The sequence below is a fragment of the Prenolepis imparis genome, unplaced genomic scaffold (assembly GCF_030444845.1).
Source record: "Prenolepis imparis isolate NDT839.2.m4 unplaced genomic scaffold, iyPreImpa1.0 SCAF_12, whole genome shotgun sequence".
Taxonomy (NCBI): Eukaryota; Metazoa; Arthropoda; class Insecta; order Hymenoptera; family Formicidae; genus Prenolepis; species Prenolepis imparis.
In genome coordinates, this window is record NW_028141170.1 from 14972199 (window position 1) to 14992279 (window position 20081).

General features: G+C 35.2%; 1 pseudogene; it reads left to right on the top strand.

The window, feature by feature from the left end:
* The first annotated feature begins 6254 nt into the window (after positions 1–6254).
* On the top strand, positions 6255–10170 carry LOC145943457 (uncharacterized; annotated as a pseudogene).
* The last annotated feature ends 9911 nt before the right edge of the window (positions 10171–20081 follow it).

Sequence of the window (20081 nt, forward strand, 5' to 3'; positions counted from 1 at the left end):
TTATGCCAAGGAACGCTTGGCTAACTGGGTATATATATATATATATATACATATATATATACATATATATATACATATATATATAAACTTATAAATATTTTAAATATTCTTTCTAAATTATACATATAATAATCCTTAAAAAAAATATATATTTTAATATTTAATAAATCATTATTCTATAATTTGAGATACATAATATATGCGAGATACGGCATACAATAAGATACAATTATTGGAAGATATTGTTAGGAGCAAGATCTAAGATATCGTTATCCTCGTTTTACATATACAGAGAAACAAAGGTAATACGATAGCCGGTTCTTGTTGACATTATCTTTCAATAATCGCATCCGTGTGCTCAACATATTAGTATTTGTGCCTACATGGACGCTACTACATACGCGATGCAAGAGAGACAAAGACAGAACGATTATCTCTCTCCTTGTCAAGCTGTCAGTATGTTACCACGAAAATTTCCCCAGTTCCTTAGATCTAGTGAGAATCGTATCGTCCAGATTTCTCATCAAATAAGTGACATAGCTTCGTGATTTTTTTTTTAATATATTCTTTATATAATAATGCAATCAGCTAAAGAGCCCGATTTTGCATTTTTGCTCTTAAAAATTTATAATAAATTAAATACGGACTCGCGGCTAACCCAACCTTATCCGTTGCTAACTGCACATTTCCCCAAGTTTATTAAAAAATTTTATTTTCACCTTTTTTTAATAAAATAGCTCTTTAGCTGATTACAGTCGAGCTTACTGATTAAGAATATCGTAAATTTAATGAGATTCATTCAGTATTTTGGCTAAAATCTGGATTATACGAATCCGTAATTCCCGGCCGGCCGACAGGCGTCTCCACCGTGTCGCCTGCCGACCCTTAAGTGAGAAATCGCGAGAAACAGCGAAAAATACGATTTTCCAAAAAGTTACTAGCCTAGGGGAAAAAATTAATCGTATTAACAATGAAGGTAAGACTTCAGAACACACCAAGGATAGATGGCAAAAGGACAGCGACCACAGCAACATGGAAACAAGCCCTGAGGTCAAGATCCAATATGGCCGTTTACGTGTGACAGCCGACAACACGTGCCGCGAGTTAGTTAAAGAATCCAGCGAAATCGTGTGCAATCAAAGAACAATGCAGCAATCCGACGCCGTAAAAACGTTCTACGAGGAAGAAGACGTGGCGTACCAGAAGGCATTACAAGTTATTCGGCTCAAAGGAGTAAAGAGGCGAAGGGAAACCCGCACGAAGATGCTAAAAAAATTCGCCGAGGCAGAAGAAGAGTTCAACTCTTTTTCGACCGAAGAAATCGACGAGTTGATTAAGGTCGAAGACGAAAAAACCAAGAGAATTAACGCGATGATTATTTCGGCGATCAAAGCGCAAGGTCTGTCGCAAACATATTTCGACAGATCGATTCTGAAAGATAGTGACGGGTCTGATATGTTCGAGATACAAACAATAATGGAGGTAAAGTATGTAAAAGACCAGGCCGAAAAAGCGAAGCCATTTTCGGCAGATTTTTTAATCGCAAATGGCATAATGCGCAAGAATATAAAAATCGTGACGGAAGAGGACAACGACATCATCGAGGTCACTCAACCCGAGCAGAAAGCGATTGAGAGTGACGCTACAAAACCAAGGTCCAAGCCGAGAGTAGTGAGCGATATCACGCTGAAGGAGGCGTCCAAAAGAAGAATGCCATTGGACGAAAACAAGGAAAACCTCGCCAGCAAGAAACTCAAGGTACCGACGCCCGACAAGCCATCATCAAGCAAAGAGCCTAGTCGTGATTTGCAAATAGCAAAGTCACGACGAAGCCCTTTGAAGGGGGCTATGCAACCGCAGGTCCGGGTGGAGAGGATAACGACGGCCGGAGCCAGCAAAGAGCCAGCCAAGCAGCCGCCAAGCACGACCACAGAGGAGAAGACGGTTGAAGGGGTCCCGAAAGGCCAGATCCGGGACCAGGAGAAGAGGTCAACCGCTGCCGACTTCTTCTGAAGAGGTAACTAAGTGACAGGAGATAATAAGTTACCGACAGCCGACGGTCGGTAACTAACCGACCCGAAAAGACTTTACAAGTCGAGCCTGACAACTTACCGACGGACGATAAGTGACCGACTGTAAGGTCGACACAAAAAACTTACCGACTTACCGACCGAGCACAGTCGATAAGTTGACCGACACTCAGAATTACCATCAATGGTACTTACCATTGAGAAGATAAGCATAGTATATTTAGTTTTTATTATATTATTAATTAATATTAATTGCGGTATTATTAAGCATGTATTAAACCGTAAGCGGTGAGATATAATAAGCGCATATGTATTTAGAGTTAAGACGCCTATGCGTAATTGTAGGGGGCGCAGGCGCAAGGAGCCTTCCATCATGCGGAGTGGGGGCTCACGGCTATAATGGGAGAGCCGAGAGAGGGATCGAGGCTCTTTCTCCAGAAACCACCGACGCGTTCACGTCGCGGAGACAAGCGTGCAATATTCACGCAAAGCATTTATTTTGTTTGTACGCAGAGAGTCATTTTATTTTTGTTTGGAAGAGAGCGAGTATTTTTATATTTTATATTTTATTAAAATAAATATTTTATATTTATAATATAAAATCGAGTGCTCGTTTATTTATCCATAACCGAAATCCTGTGCGTGGTGACGTCTTCGGTGAATCCTGAACAGTTCCTGACGCATAGACTGGAAGCTGCCACATCCTGGTAGTTCCTGAAACAATAATTAATACGATTAATTATTAACAACGCATGTGACGCGAGTGTTGCGTCATTGCATATGACGAACAAAGGTGACAGTTGGATGACGTCATCTTGTGCCTTTGTCTCTAACAAAGGAAGCTACGCAGTAACAACGAGCAGTGAAGCAGTAAAGGTGCTCATCTGCAGAAGGGGTTCTCATCCTGGGGATCCTAAGGTCTTGTCTGGAGACAAGGTAAACTAAGTAGCAGTGGTGATCATCTGGAACAGGGGTTCTCAACCTGAGGATCCAGAGGTCCTGTCTGTGGACCAGGTAGACTACGCAGCAGCGGTACTCATCTGGTGAAGGGGTTCTCATTCCGGGGATCCAGAGATCTTCTCCGTGGTGTAGAGAAACGGACTGGCGACCGTGTTAAAGGTAGGAAAACTACCTAAACAACATAACTCCCGAACTCTCAAGACCCATCGTCCGGTCACAACCTAACCTAACCCTAACCTTTTTATTTTTACAGGTCTCTCTCTCAGCAAAAATTAATCACACACATACACAAATCTCTCTCTCTCTCTCTCTCTCTCTCTCTCTCTCTCTCTCTCTCTCTCTCTCTCTCTCTCTCTCTCCCTCTCTCCCTCTCTCCCTCTCTCCCTCTCTCCCTCTCTCCCTCTCTCCCTCTCTCCCTCTCTCCCTCTCTCCCTCTCTCCCTCTCTCCCTCTCCCTCTCCCTCCCTCCCTCTCTCTCTCTCTCTCTCTCTCTCTCTCTCTCTCTCTCTCTCTCTCTCTCTCTCAATAAAAATTAATTGGCTGCTCTGGCGCTGTATATAAAAGCTGCCGTAAGCGCTAAATTAAAAAGATCAGCTGCAACATAGCGCTGAATTCTGGCTTGTCCTAGGCGCCTAATTAGAAAGAATTAATTTTAAGCTTACGCACTCAAACTAAAATTTTACACAAAATGTCTGTAAAAACCAAAAAAAATATGATTCTATTACCTAGAGACAAAAATATAATTCTCCAAGGTGAATGGATAACAGATATGCATATAGAACATTTTAATCATCTTTGACAAATTTATTCAGATTATAAACTTGTCGAAACATGGCGAATCCAATGCCTTGATACAATTCAGCCTGTACTAGAAAATAAAAAACATATACAAATATTACATAGTTCATCAAATTTATCAGATGGACATTGGGTGTGTAGTTATTACGACACAAAGAACATATTTATTTATGATTGATTAAATAATAAAAAGTTGCACATACATCATGAACAATTCTTAAGAAGATTATTTCCAACACATAACTTCGAGAAAAAATCTGTTAAGTTTCCTACTGTGCAATTTCAACCAAACGGTAACGATTGTGGCGTTTTTGCAATAGCTTTTGCAATTTCATTGTTATTTAATATTAAACCTGAGAAAATAAAATATAATCATATTTTAATGCGTTCGCATTTAGTGAAGATTTTTGAATCGAATGTTATTGAACATTTTCCACAAGATCTACAATGTGGTGCTCTTCAAAAGGTGCTTCCACTAGCAGTAGTAAAAGCAAGAGAGGCGGAAGCAATTCGTATACGTACTATACGTCAATGTGAGACAAAACAACAACAATTGAATCGTTTAAAAAAAAAGCGTATTTACCAATCTAAGAAAGAAATTAGTAATAATCAATTACAACTAATAACGGAAAGCACTCCAAAAGATTTCATGAAAACAAACAATGATATTTATGAAAAAACTAATTTAGAGAATAATTGTACAGAACAGCATGATAAAAAAGAAATAAGTAATAATCAATTACAACTAATAACGGAAAGCACTCCAAAAGATTTCATAAAAACAAACAATGATATTTATGAAGAAACTAATTTAGAGAATAATTGTACAGAACAGCATGATTTGTACAAACAGAGATTAGAAGATAGACGCGCGAAACAGCGCAATTGTTATAGACAAAACTTAAAAAATAATCGCGCTAAACAACGAGATCGATATAGACAAAATTTAGAAGATAATCGCAGTAAAAAGCGCGATCGATATAAACACAATTTAAAAGATAATCGCGTTAAAAAGCTCGTTCGATATAGACGAAATTTAGAAAATAATCGCGCTAAACAGCTCGATCGATATAGACGAAATTTAGAAAATAATCGCGCTAAACAGCTCGATCGATATAGACAAAATTTAGAAAATAATCGCGCTAAAAAGCTCGTTCGATATAGACGAAATTTAGAAAATAATCGCGCTAAACAGTGCGATCGATATAAACGAAATTTAGAAGATAATCGCGTTAAAAAGCGCAATCGATATCAACGGAACTTAGAAAATGAACGCATTAAAGATCGATATAAACAAGATTTAGAGAATAGACGCGTACAAAAGCGTATGCGTTATTCAATAAATTTTGAACATGAACGAGCTAGACAAAAAAGATTGGATTCTAATCATAAATGGCTTTATAATAAGCGATATTATCAGAGAAAAAGGCAAAATAAAATGAAGACAAAATCTACACTTAAAATAAAAAATTGCAATATTGTAAAAATTGCTAAAAAAAATAACTAAAAAGTATCAACAATTCTGGTCGAAAAATACTATAAAACTTCGTAATTCTTCAGAAATATTTATAAAAAATATTATTTAAAAAATCAATATTAAAGGTCATATTGAGAAACGATTAAAAGCAGAAAAAATTGTACGTTGGTGCATGTATATTAGAAAGAATTATATTCGCAATATATACAAAATGTTAAGTTTAATTTAAAAAAAATCAGAAACATACTTGACTCTTGTCGCAGATTGTTCTACAATTGAAGACAAATTAACTGCGTTATGTGGCGATTCTAGACATACAGCCTCATCTGAAAATTATTTCATTCTGATGATTCTACGTATCATAATGTTGCTCCATTGAAACCTTTGAATACGAAAGAAGAAGTTCTGGATGTATTACCGTTAATAAAAAATGTAACTTCATCGAAATCTTTGATAATAAATACGAAAGGACAAATTGTGAATATATTACCATTAATAGAAGAATCACGAAAAAAAAAATCGTGGTCATGCAATATTTCATATAAAATTGATCCGTCTTTAATTGATTGTTATCAAAAGTTCCTGCAAACTATAGATAGATGTACTTTAAAGAATGTACCAAAATTGATACAAAACATTCATGAATGTACTATGAAAACCTCAAATGAGAAATTGGGTCATACGCGTAGTTGTCATATTGATTTAACATTTTGTAAAGGAATGTTTCTTCCAGTTATATTATTATCGCCTCATTTTCCAAAAGTAAGATATATTAGGCGGTTAATTTATCAACTGACAGTTTTTTATCGAAAGATGGAAAATCTGGATAAAGCATTAGCTGACACTGATTTGAACGCATTGAATGAAATTGTGACTTCTACACAAGAAAAAGCAGATACGTACAAACATCAACAGACTGATACAATTCTGAGCGATGATGATATTATTTCTAAATATCGTAAAGCATTTAAAGTCTTAACTAAACGTTCAATGGATACACCACGACATGTTTGCGTATCATGCGAGAGATTGTGTTATAAAAAAAATGTTTCTAACGTCAATAGTTTTCAGGCACAAATACGTATTCAAATTTGGAGAGATTTAATGACGTATGTTCAACAACAAAAAATTAATGCGGAATATATATGTAATTATTGTGTAAGCAAATTTCGTAAGGGCTTAATGCCTGCATACTGCGTCTTAAATAATCTCTTTACAAATAAGGTGCCCGAAGTAATTTCATCTCTTAATACATTCGAAAAAATTCTTATACAGAGAGCTAAAGCGTTTCAAACTGTCGTCAAAGTGGGAACTGTTTTGAATAAAAAGTTGCCTCAAAGACAAATGATACCAAAAGTTAAAGGTAGAACATTTCATTTACCACTTCCGTTACAAGAGACATTAATTAAAGTATGTTCTACTATTGATCCAATAAATGATAATCACGAATTATATATTTTAGTTAGAGGAATCCCGACAAAATCTAAGATTATTTGGGAAGAGATAGTTGATGTTAGAAAAGATGTTAGAAAAATATTTGACGCTTTAACATGGTTAAAGCATAACAATGCTTTATACTCTGAAATTACATTACCTAATAATCACAATGATTTACGTTTACCAAAATTACAAAATTCTGAATTCCAAATGGAAGAGATAGAAAATGATACAGAAGTGACATTGGCTGATGAGACTAAACTATTAAATGATGATCCAATAGAAGAGATCAAAAATGATATATTAGAAGGCCAACAGAAAGCAATGTTAACTCAAGTTATTAATGATGAAAATGATGGCTATTACGAACAATATACTATCCATCCCTTGTATGAAAAGAAAGCAAATAAATCTGCGACAGCCTTATATCAAATGTTAAAAATTCAGGATTTGCCTTTGGATAATCGTGAGTTTATTTAGATTTACTGTGTTTTCCAGATTTATATTCTTTTGGTATTAATGGACAACGTGAGACTAGACAAGTCAAACTTCATAATCATGAATTTATTAAATGTCGTTTGACATCTAAACATCCACAATATAGATTAAATCAACAATACTTATTTTATTTATTAAACGATGCAAATATGCGTCAATTAAGTCGTGGAATTTATCATAAAATGAATGTAATTAATCCACGAGTTCGTTATACAGCTGCAGAATATTTAGACGCAATATCGAAAGAATTGTTAGAATCTAATTTGAGTACAATATTTGCCACACTTCGAAATACCGAGCAGTATTGGCGTAAACCGAGAAACGATTTAAATTGTATGACGCAGCATTATGGACCTGCGACATGGTTTTTAACACTAAGTCCAAGTGAGTGGTTATGGGAAGATTTAGGTGAATATATTCGTGAAGTAAATGGATGGCATGACACTTCCTTATGCGTTAGTGTACTCATTGCTAGAGATCCAATATCAACATCCAGGTTTCTCGATAATAAGTTTCGAGCAATGCTTGACTTTATCAAGTCCAAAGATCATCCAATTGGAGAAGTAACGCACTATTTTTGGCGACGAGAATATCAAGGTAGAGGTATACAACATTTTCACTTATTAATTTGGATTAAAAATGCACCGATTTTCGATGAATCTACTATGGAAGAGGTCTCCAAATTTATTTTACAACATATAAGCTGCAAAATGCCGAATAAAAATATTTCGCCATTATTATACAGGCGTGTTGATACGCATCAGCGACACATACATAACGATTATTGTCTTCGATCTAAAAAAGTAGGACGTAAAGTTATTCGTCGATGTCGTTTTGGATTTCCTCGTCCCGTTACTGAAACTTTAAATATGAGAGATGTGGCAACTTCGATAGCCGGAAAACAATTGAAACATAAAAGTAGACTTTATGATATTCCTCGAACGGATAATGAAGTGAATATAAATGATTATAATCCTGTTCGTCTTCCAGCATGGGAAGGTAATATGGATATACAATTTATTGGTGAAAAATCGTCGCTGCTTACCTGGTATGTTACTAAATATATGAATAAAGCGGGAAAAAGTGAATTATCTGAGACTATTCTTAATAGTAAGGATAATAAAAGCAAATCATTAGGGAGTTATCTTTGGAATATTGTTCTGCGATTTACGAATAATAGAGAATGTGGAGCTCTCGAAGCTGCTGATACATTGTTAAGTATTTCGTTGTATGGAACTGATCGAAATACAACCATCAAATAGTTAGATGTTAATCAAATACGATATAGAAAATTAAAAAAACCCGGAGAAATTGAAACTCTTGATGCTAAATCTACAGATATATTTTATCCATCTTTGATAGATGATCGTTATCCATATAGACCAAATGAATTGGAAAATACATCTCTTTATGAATTTGCACAATGGTATGATATTTCGAAGATCAAACCGAAAAATAAAAATACTGAATATTATAAAATAGGTAATGGTTGTTATCTTAATCGACGAAAGCGTGGATATCTTATTAATCATTATAGATATGATGTTAATACACAGCCGGAAAATTATTTCTTTGCGTTATTGCTTATGTTTAAACCATGGCGAAAATTAAAGGATCTTAAAAATGAATGCGATACCTATGCCGAATCGTTTCATAAAATAAAACTGCATCTTGTAGAAGCGTTGCAATATCATGAAAGATTAGAAGAATTGCAAAAAGCATTTGAAACTGCAAAACAGTTAGTTCAGCAATGCTTAAATGACGATTTACAAAAAGAGCAATCTCAGGATGATCCTGAAAATGCGATAGGTATTCAGAATATAGAGGCTGGTGAAGCAATGCAAGATTTTAAAGATCTTGGTGATAGAATAATTCGAGAAATTGATGTATCTGAAATGATAGTAAAATTAAATACGCATCAAAAACGAGTATTTGATAAAGTTATTAATGCTGTAAAGTCCGATAGATCAGTATTACGATTATATGTTAGCGGAGAAGGTGGTACTGGAAAAAGTTTCTTAATCAAGACTATTAAATGCTGGATAAAACAAAATATCAACAAAGATACTGCTGTAGCAGCAGCTACTGGTGTAGCAGCATTTAATATAGATGGTTTGACAGTTCATAGATTGCTTCAATTACCCGTTGAACATGGTCATACTCCTAAGTATAAACAACTATCTGATCATGTATTGAAAGTTTTGCGAGCAGATCTTAAAGATGTTATTCTTTTTGTCATTGATGAAGTGTCAATGATATCTAATTTGACTTTAATGTATATACATCTTCGATTGTCTGAGATATTTGACACTAATGATTGCGATGATGGTTGGTTTGGTCGAAAGCATATTCTTTTATTCGGAGACTTGCTTCAATTACCTCCTGTACACGAAGATCTTATCTTTATGCATTTATCAGATCAAAAAATTGCTAAACATCTTGGTTCCTTAAATGCTATTAATTTATGGACTACATTATTTGACTACGATGAATTGACAATCAATATGCGTCAGCAAGGAGATAATTCTTACCGTGAATTATTGTCTCGAATTCGTATTGGTTTAGCGACAAAATCTGATTGTAAAATTCTAGAAAGTAGAAAAATATCTTTCAAAGCTGATTCTTTCGAATCTAGATTGAATGAATTATGTGATTTTATTGACAGTTTACCATCGGACACTGTTTATTGCCTACTTGTAATATGTGTAATGTCCTTAATGATGCAATGTTAAGTCGCATTGTTACCAAAGAAATATTATTAATTGCTGAAGATACGATTGACTGTATTCCATATGTAAAAAAGAAAGTATTAAAAGTATTGTCAAATAACGATGATGATAGTTCACGAACAGCTGGACTTTCAAAACAAATTACAATTAAAATTGGAGCAAAAGTTATGATTCGGCGTAATATTGATGCTAGTTTGGGTCTTGTAAACGGTACAATTGCTAAAGTGATTTCAATTGTATGAGAAACGTCTACTGATGACGTAGAAAAGATTAAACTTCTTTTACCATCAAGTTTAGAATATGAAATTGAAAGAGTAAGGGTTAAATTTCTGGTGTTGGGTAGAGCGTATGTTATTCGAAAACAATTTCCATTATCTTTAAGTTATGGCATTACTATTCATAAAAGCCAAGGATTAAGTTTACAAAATGCTATTATGGACATTGGCAACTCTATATTTAGTTGTGGTCAAATTTATGTTGCCTTGTCGCGAGTAACATCTCTAGAAGAAGTACATTTAATTAACTTCGATCCTTCAAGAGTAATAGCTAACGATAAAGCTATTATTGAATATAAAGCTGACGATAAAGCTATTATTGAATATAAAGCTGACGATAAAGCTATTATTGAATATAAAGCTGACGATAAAGCTATTATTGAATATAATCGTCTAAAACGGATACACAATCCAAAAGCAGAAATGATTGTTGCATCTGTTACGTCCAGACTCAACGAAGGAAGAGTCGAAAGGAAGGACGTAACTAAATTTATCTCGAACGACGGCAGACAATCCGTCTGTTTGACCTGAATGAACGTCTGGGCCCAAATAGGTCAACGACCGCAAGGGTCGCTCTTACTCTATTTAAAGGGCCGTTCGCTCGGTGGTCCCTTTTCGGCAAGAGAATTTAATCTCTTTTGCGCAGGATGGGACCTTGTGCGATCTTGGTTTATGGGAATGAGTGAGAACAGGTTATAAATTAAAGAGTATTAGGCCTCATATTAAAACAATTAATTTATTTTACTCTTAAAGAACGAGAAAAGAAAAATTAAATTCATAAGAATCATATTATACTTATACATTATTATTATTATTATTATTTATTCTAATTGTGTACTTCTCTTAGTCGAGAAAAAAAGAAAAGAAATAGATGCTCGTGTGTATGAGTGAGTGATTGTGTATAAATCGCGGGTGATACATAGATACGGAGGTCTTCAATCGGGGCAGAAAGGGGAAAGAGTTATTGTTTAAATTTTAGGGTCCCGATTGGTGGTTACAATAATTTAAACGATAATAGATATATAAAAATAGTGTCCATGTGTGTGCGTGTGAGAGAGAATGCTAGTTTATGAGAGTTCGGTAATTTCGACGGTGGAAGCGAAAAGGAAGGCGCGGAGGATATCGACGGGGAATCCGATAGGGTTGGGATGGATAGGGGTAAACATAGGGATGAGGGCGCCGGGGAGACTTCCCGCTACAATTCTCATGAACTGCTCTTCATCGGGATCGTCTGGCCCGCAGGTGTAAACACCTTCTGGGAGTGGGAGCTCTAGTATAGGGAAATTAGAAAGGAGCCATCTATAACGTTCGTCTTCGTGTTGGAATGGAATATGCCCGATGTGTCTCCTTAAAAAGGAATAGGCCTTGTTATAAATGAAGGGGATTTCTACTACCTCTTGACAAGTGCAACCATCATCACACTCTATATTAAGTGGAGAGGGGGAGGGAGACTGATTGAGACAAGGAGTGGGAGGGTGGTTCTGAGGTCCAGAAGATGGAATGTGCGATGGCTCTGGAGAGGAAATCAGAGGGTCAAGGGGAGTGTCAGGGTTCCTATTTCTGCTGTGTTTATTTATTATATGAATGTGTTCTGTAATTAAGCGCTCTAATAATTCCTGGGTTGGACTATCGTCCGGGAATGAATCGGCCGTAGCCCGAGCCACTTCTTGCCTCAGGCGTCGATTCCGACGATTTCGCGCATGCTTTGCTCCAGCTCTCGAAGTCCGCTTTCTTAAGTCGTCCACTAAGAATGACGAACGATAAGAAAAATCGATCGAGGCGATGGAGTGCAATTTCGAAATAATTCTTGGAATACTATTCTCTTTCCATTCTGTCGTTATTAATTCTATTTCTTATTCCTTGCGCTTGTAGGATTCTAGAGAGAGAGAGAGAGAGAGAGAGAGAGAGAGAGATTTATTGATTGATTGAAATTTATTAGCTTTCTCAGCTATTTGTAAAATACAAGTCTAATTTACATTAATTACAATATACTCCTTTAACTCTCGCTTAAACGCTTCCAGTTCTTCGATTCGTCTTATTTCAGCTGGTAAGGCATTGTACATTTTCACTCCCTCATAAAACATACTCTTCTGTGCACTCGTTGTCCTATGAAATTGTACCACAATGTCCCCAGCTTGCCGTGTCTGTCTTTCATTCTCTTTTCCCACTATTGTTAACTTATTTCTTAATTGATCCGGTAACATATTCTTTAAAATCTTAAAGATAAATATACATCCATTATAATTCAGCCTCTGTCTTATGGACATAAACTGCAGCGCTTGCAGCATACTCTCCACTTTGGTATATCTATCACATTGCAATATGACCCTCATGGCCCGGTTTTGCGCTTTTTGCAATTCATTCAGTTGTGTTTCTCCCATATCAATTAACAGCATCGCACAATACTCAAAGTGAGGCGCTATGATTGACTTATATATAATACATCTAGTGTATGCCGATATGTAGTTACCTATTCTATTTAAAAAACTCACTTTTGTCCCTATTTTCTTTAGCATATAATCACAGTGGTCCTTAAATCTTAACCTATCGTCAATAATTATGCCTAGATATTTCATTCTTTCCACACGCTCTATCTCCGTTCCATCCAAACATTTCAGTGTAATGTTACCTCTCAGTTCTTTTCGTACACTTCGAACTATCATATATTTCGTTTTCCCTGCGTTCATTTTTAACTTATTTGTATTCATCCATCTTTCCACTGTAACAAATGCCATATTCATTTTTCTTTCTAATTCCGCACTACTCCCTCCAGTCACATACACTAGCGTATCGTCTGCAAACATTTTTATACTACATCCCTCCGGACAGACTTTAATTATATCGTTTATATATATTATAAATAACAAAGGTCCTAATACAGATCCCTGTGGTACTCCATATTCTGTGGCCAATAATGCAGACCATTCATTGTTAAATCGTACCTGCTGTGTTCTATTCTTTAAATATGATCTTAACCATTCTAAAGCTGTTCCTCTAATTCCGTATTGATATAATTTCTCTAACAGTCTTTCTCTATCTATCGTTTCAAATGCTCGCTTGAGATCCATGAAAATTACCCCCACCATTTTTGCCTCACTAACTACCAGTTTCCATTCGTCAATGACTGTTTGAATCGCTGTTTCACACGAATACTGTTTTCTAAAACCTGACTGATGTTCTGTTATAATACAGTTATCTTCTAAATACGCCTCAATTTGCTTTTTAACTACTAATTCTAATACTTTCTCGAATATTGGTAACATATTAATAGGCCTAAATTCACTTGCTTTTCTGGCTTTTTCTATTTTTGGAATCGGTATTATCGTAGACGTTTTCCAACCTTCTGGACAGCAACCTTCCCTCAAAGAGTTATTTATTATATCAATAAATTCCTCTTTTATTACATAAAATACTGCTTTAAGTATATCACTAGTTAATCCCTCCTCCGTGCCTTTCTTTTTTGGTAGTTCCATAACAATTTTTTGTAAATGCTCTATTCTAATCATCTCAAAATTTTCCATTATTCCCTCGCTTTCAATAACAAAAATAATTCTTTTACCTGGACTTCCTAACTTATCTCTACTTATAGATTTTACTATGTTCTCAATACTCTGTATATAATATAAATTAAATTTATTAGCTATATTGCACCCTTCAGTATTATCTAATATTTCAAAATCTATATTCTCTATTTTTTTTGTACCCGTTGGTTCGCCCCTTATTATTTCTTTTAAGGTTTTCCACATAGATGTCGGATTTCCCTTGTTATGATCTATCATATTTTCATAGTATTCTTTTTTCTTTGTCCTGATTAGTTTAACCACTGCATTTCTTTCGATTTTAAACTGTGACCAATTTTCATCCGTGTCATCATACAACGCTTTACTGTACGTCTCATCCCTTTTAGCCGCTGCTTCCCTTATTTCATCCGAAAACCACTTTTTCCCTTCCCATATTTTCGGAATTCTAAATTTTTTTCTAGGTGCTGTAGCATCCAACGCATCTACTATATTATCGACAAGTTTCTTCGCTCTCACACTGACATTCATATCTTGGCTTTTTCCTAATTTATTTTCCACTAATTTAATAAATTCATCTACATTAAACTCTTTAAAATTCCTAGCATTAAATTCTCTGTATTTATTATCAATTTTATTCGCATTAAGATCAACTTTTAACCACGCATGGTCCGTTATTTTAGGTTCATGAATTACTTGCACTTCTATTTTATTATTAGCGTAAATTAAATCTATAATTGTCTTACTATCTTTCGTAATTCTCGTCGGTTTATTTACATATTGTTTCATGCCTAAGCTCAACATTGTCGTTTGTAACTTCTTTGTATAAAACGAGTCCAACATAATATCTATATTAAAGTCTCCTATTACTATACATTCTCTCCGTATTATTAATTCTTCTATTATATCCTCCAGAAATCTCACGAACTCACCATGCGATGAACTCGGTGAATGATATATTACTGTTATCACTCCTTTATACAATTTATCTTTCACCTCAATCGCAGCACACCAACAATTCGCTTCTAACTTTTTTACTAATACTATCTCATATTTAATATCGTCCCTTACATATAAAAGAACCCCTCCTGTATTTCTGTTTTCAGCATCACATCTAATCATACTATATCCCGGTACGTTCACTTCACAGTCTTCAATTTCAGCAGTCACTCTGGTTTCTGATAACGCTATGAACGCAGAATTCATTTTCTTCATAATCTGATGCTGTATCTCGTCTTTATGCGCCATCAAACTTTGCGCATTTGTATATAGTATTAATTCCGTTTCCTTCTGTAGTTGCTATTTATCTTCCTCCCATCCGGCCCTCCTCTTCTCCTCCTGTATCGCCCTCTTGAAAGTCGGACATTCCGGATCAAGTGCGCCATGCTCATCATTTATTTTCAAATTGTATGTTTGAATCTTAAACATACAATTTATACATCTTTTCTTTGTCGCTGTACATTCACTCACCTTGTGATTTCCTGCACATTTGTGACATGTTTCATTACGCGTACAATTCTTTGCAATATGATAATAACCCCAGCATTTAAAACATCTTTTAATGTTAATGTGATTGAATACAGGACACTTTCTCCATCCTACATTCAGTTTCCCTTTTCTCAACATTACTTCATGAGTCTCTTCATCTGCTTCAATTATTACGATACCATCTTTTCCTCTTCTTCCGGACTGATATTTCTCATTTATTTTCTCTTTAACTATTCTCTTCACTATTCGCATATGAATTCCTTCATTTTTCACGTCAATTTTGTTCTGCTTCTTAATTGTACCTATTAAATCATCATCATTCAACTCCATTTCTTCCTCGCCAATATTGACAATTTTTATCTTAGGTTTCATCCGCGGTGACTCAGTAACGTTAAAGTTCTCGCCCAGCTTGGCTTGTACTGTCGCCTTTAGCTTTTCCATTTCTTCTCCAGTCTCACAGCCGAGAATCACTGTTCCCTTACTTCCTTTTTTTAACTTCGTTATTCCCATAGCCATATTCTTGATATCTACCTTTTCTTTTATCAGTTTTTTAGTTGCTTCACTCTCCTGTTGCACCTTGGGTTTGACAGTTATAATATTTTCTTTTTTCTTCTCTTTAACTGCTTCACTATAACATCTTTGAGCTCCTCCTGCCAGTCCACCCGCTCCTCCTTGTATAATTCTTCTCAAGTCTTCCAGTTCTTGTTTAATACTTCCAAATTCTTCTCGAACTATTTCCTTAACCATCATTTTAATTTCCTTCTTACATGCTGTTTCGTCTTTTATTTCTTTCACAGTTTTTACAAGCCAATCTATTTTTACGTCAATACTCGATGATCCACTCGCTCCTGATATTCTATTTCCACTGCTTGATGTCGTAAACGAACCCGTAGATCCTGTAGATCCTTGTCTTTCCCTGCTGCTCCTCGCTGCTGTCGGTGCCTTCTTCATATCTGCTTCACTTTCAATTGTAAATTTCTCAAATGGGCCAGGACACGACACCAGTTCGCGATTTCTATCATAAATTTTATGTTTACTTGTACATCCTGGATGATAAAACAGTTTAATACAAGATTTGCATGCAACAACCTGATTTTTTATTGCCTTCTTACATGCCGAGCATCGATACTCGTCATATTCATCGTTCATATCGATAATTACCGGCCGAAGCTGTTAATACCAGCATAGGCGGTCAATTACCTTTGTCCAAATTCACACGTCAGCGCTTTGTGTCCACCTTTAATGTCTACCTGTCGCGTGAAATCTCGATGCCTCATACAAGAAATATAACTCTCACGCTCACAAATCAGCATATTCCTGTTAGATAACACTCATGTCTATTCCCGGTCTTTGCAACTATTACTTCAATACTTTTTCGCCACTCTCCCTCACTATATAATCACTTAAAAGTTGTCACTTTTGCAGAGCGATGTTTGACACGTCTTCTCTCAGAAAAAAAAAAGAGAGAGAGAGAGAGAGAGAGAGAGAGAGAGAGAGAGAGAGAGAGAGAGAGAGAGAGAGAGAGAGAGAGAGTGAGGGAGAGAGAGACTGAATAATGTTGAGTAGGGGAAAGGTATGGGAAACGGTATCACGAATCTCTCCGTTATCACGGGAAATCCTGAGTGGTTTTTCGGGATGGATGAAATCACGGATCTCGCCGTTATCACGGGAAATCCTGAGTGATTTTTGGAGATGGATGAAATCACGGATCTCGCCGTTATCACGGGAAATCCTGAGTGATTTTTGGAGATGGATGAAATCACGGATCTCGCCGTTATCACGGGAAATCCTGAGTGATTTTTGGAACGGGTGAAATCACGGATCTCGCCGTTATCACGGGAAATCCTGAGTGATTTTTGGAGATAGGTGAAATCACGGATCTCACCGTTATCACGGGAAATCCTGAATGATTTTCGGGGCGGAAGAGAGAGGGAGAAGAAGGTTTAGGATTGGATATGATAGGACTTGCGCAAAAGGAGATAAAGAAGATGGCTTTATCTTAAATCCAAGAATTATTTTGATACGGGGTGAAAATTGTACTTTATATATGTGTGTCTTGACTTACTGTTAGTAGAGTGCGTTGTTAATAATGGCTGCAGGGTTCTAGTCTGGTTGTGTGGTCTTCCGGACTTCCACTATGTTTTTTCACTTGCACTCTAACGAACGTCGGAATTTGAGTTGAAAGCGGATTTTGAAATTGAAAGTATATAAAAGTCCGAAGAGTCTAGATACGAGCTCGGATAGCTTGTACACGGCAAACTGCGCTTGAAAGTTCGGATTAAAATCTAATCTCTCGAGGGATATCGCGGGTATATAAACCTTCTTGCTCCTCCTCTCCATTGGTTTATTAACATTTCCTGACGAATAGGAAATTTTTCAATGACGCCCTTTAGGTCCCGGAGGCGTCTCTTTTAATTTTACAATTACTGCGATTGGTTAGGGCTTTTGTTTAGAGCTCTAGGTTTCGACCAATGGAGAATTTGTTGTAGTCAAGTGAGGTTGATATTTTTATTACCCTCTCGAATTTATCTCAGGCAGATATCGCGTAACGACGATCTGTCAGGCGAGAATTGTTTAGGTTCGGTTATCGTTGTTAGTCTTTCTTCTAAATTTTTATTAGTTTCCGAGTGTTGGTTTCGTTTAGAGAACTGTCGACTATAGTTTAATTTCTTAGAATATAATGAGTTATAGTTTGAATTTTATGAGTTGATCTGTTTGCTTCTCAAGTTCTGTATTTACTCTTTACTTTTACGATGGAACTGTCTCGGAATATGTTTGTCTCGCCTGTCAGATTGTCGGTTTATCTGTGCGTCTGCGATATTTAAAATATCGCCTTGCGTTCTCCGAAAGAAAAGAATCGTGGAGTCCACAGGGCGTAACGATTTTTTACTATTATTATTAAATATCTCTGTGTATGTTTTTCTCGCTCAGATCACAGTTTATTAGTACAGCTGCAATATTTCAAATATCGCCTTGCATTCTCCGAAAGAAAAGAATCGTGGAGTCCACAGGACGTAACACATCAGAAGAATGCTGTCATAAAGTGAAAGATGTTCCATGGGCGTTACCAAAAGTAGTTGCTTCTGTTCAAAAATCAAGTTCAGATAAAAAAGTTCAACGTACTGTTTGGATCATACGTGGTTTTCAGAATGCAGATAAAGTTTCATGTTATGCAAATACAGTATTGCAATGTTTATTATATTTAAATGTCATTAGGCAACAGTTGATTAATTGCGACAGAACAGATGTTTTACGTATATTAATGCATCGATATGAAAACGGAATGCGTAATCTAAATACATATGCAATACGACAATGTTTAGGAGAACATTTTTTGAGCAACATAAAACGAAATGCGTATGATTTTCTTACGGCACTTTGCGAAAAATATGATTGCATAAGAAATTTGATACAACATCAGGTAACTTCTACCAAGCGATGCAAAACATGTGGTAATACAAAAACCATTGTTGATAATAATATTGCTATTTCGATTTCTCTTGATAATTTTAAGAAAAAAAGTTATAATCTTAATGATTTATTAAATGCTACGTTTTCACATTGGTATCAGTCACACAACGAATCATGTGAATATTGTACTGGAAATGATATAATATTTAAAAATCAAGTTACATTAACAAAAGAAATTGTTGTTATTCGTTTAATACTATTTTTATCACAAGATAAATTAATAAAAGCAGAACACCAATTTAATTTATGTGCTGTTCCAACAATTAAAGTATTAATAGCGGGACAATTGTACAAGACGATGAATGCTATATGATGGTTTGTGTATCGATGAAGGTCATTATATAAGTATATGTAGAGAAGGACTATCTAATACTTGGATCGAGATTGATGATGCGCAAGTTAAAAAAAGGCAGTGGCCTAGAGGTGCTAAAAATGTTTATATAATATTTTTACAACAGATAGCTAAAATAAATAATACAAATTCGATATTATAAAATAAAGCAGTTGAAAAATTCTTGACTAAATAAATTTTTATATCAAATTTATGATTAATATTTAATCATTTAATATTATATTTCGACCAGTCTTATATAAAAGAATGTATTGTTATATATTAGCAATTTTATGAACAATGCTTCATATCCTGCATTATTCGTGAAACGCGAAAAAATATTTCTCACATCGTCAATAATTTAGTAAGCAAAGAGGACCGTCGTATTTTGAAATATGACGGGGGTGGTGGTGGGTTCTTTGCTTATTTATTTAAAGATGTTTATCATAAACAAAAATAAATGATATAATTTTTATAAAAATCTACCTTTAAAAAAAGGTAAAAAATGGCGTTAAGTATGGACACGCCGGTAACAAAAAATTACCCATTGCAAACCCATGTCGAATCCTATGATAAATTATTTATTGCAAACCCACGTAAAATCTTTTCTTTATCATATACAAAAATGAATGATATCCCTATAAAAACCTACCTTTAAAAAAAAGGTAAAAAATGGCGTTAAGTATGGGCACGCCAGTAACAAAAAATTACCCATTGCAAACCCATGTAGAATCCTATAAAAAATTACCCATTGCAAACCCATGTAGAATCCTATAAAAAATTACCCATTGCAAACCCATGTAGAATCCTATAAAAAATTACTTATTGCAAACCCATATAGAATCGCACTAGAAAAAATAATGATATCAAAAAAATTGCGTTATGTTAAGATAGAAACTTATACCATTGAATTTTTTTTTATTAATTTTTTAATTTTATTCTTTTTTGTATTTTTAGTAATATATATTATGATTTTACATGGGTTTGCAACTTCTAGCGTGAAGGGATGTTTATAATTGTATATGATTCTATATGGGTTTGCAACTTCCAACGTGAAGAGAGGTCTATAA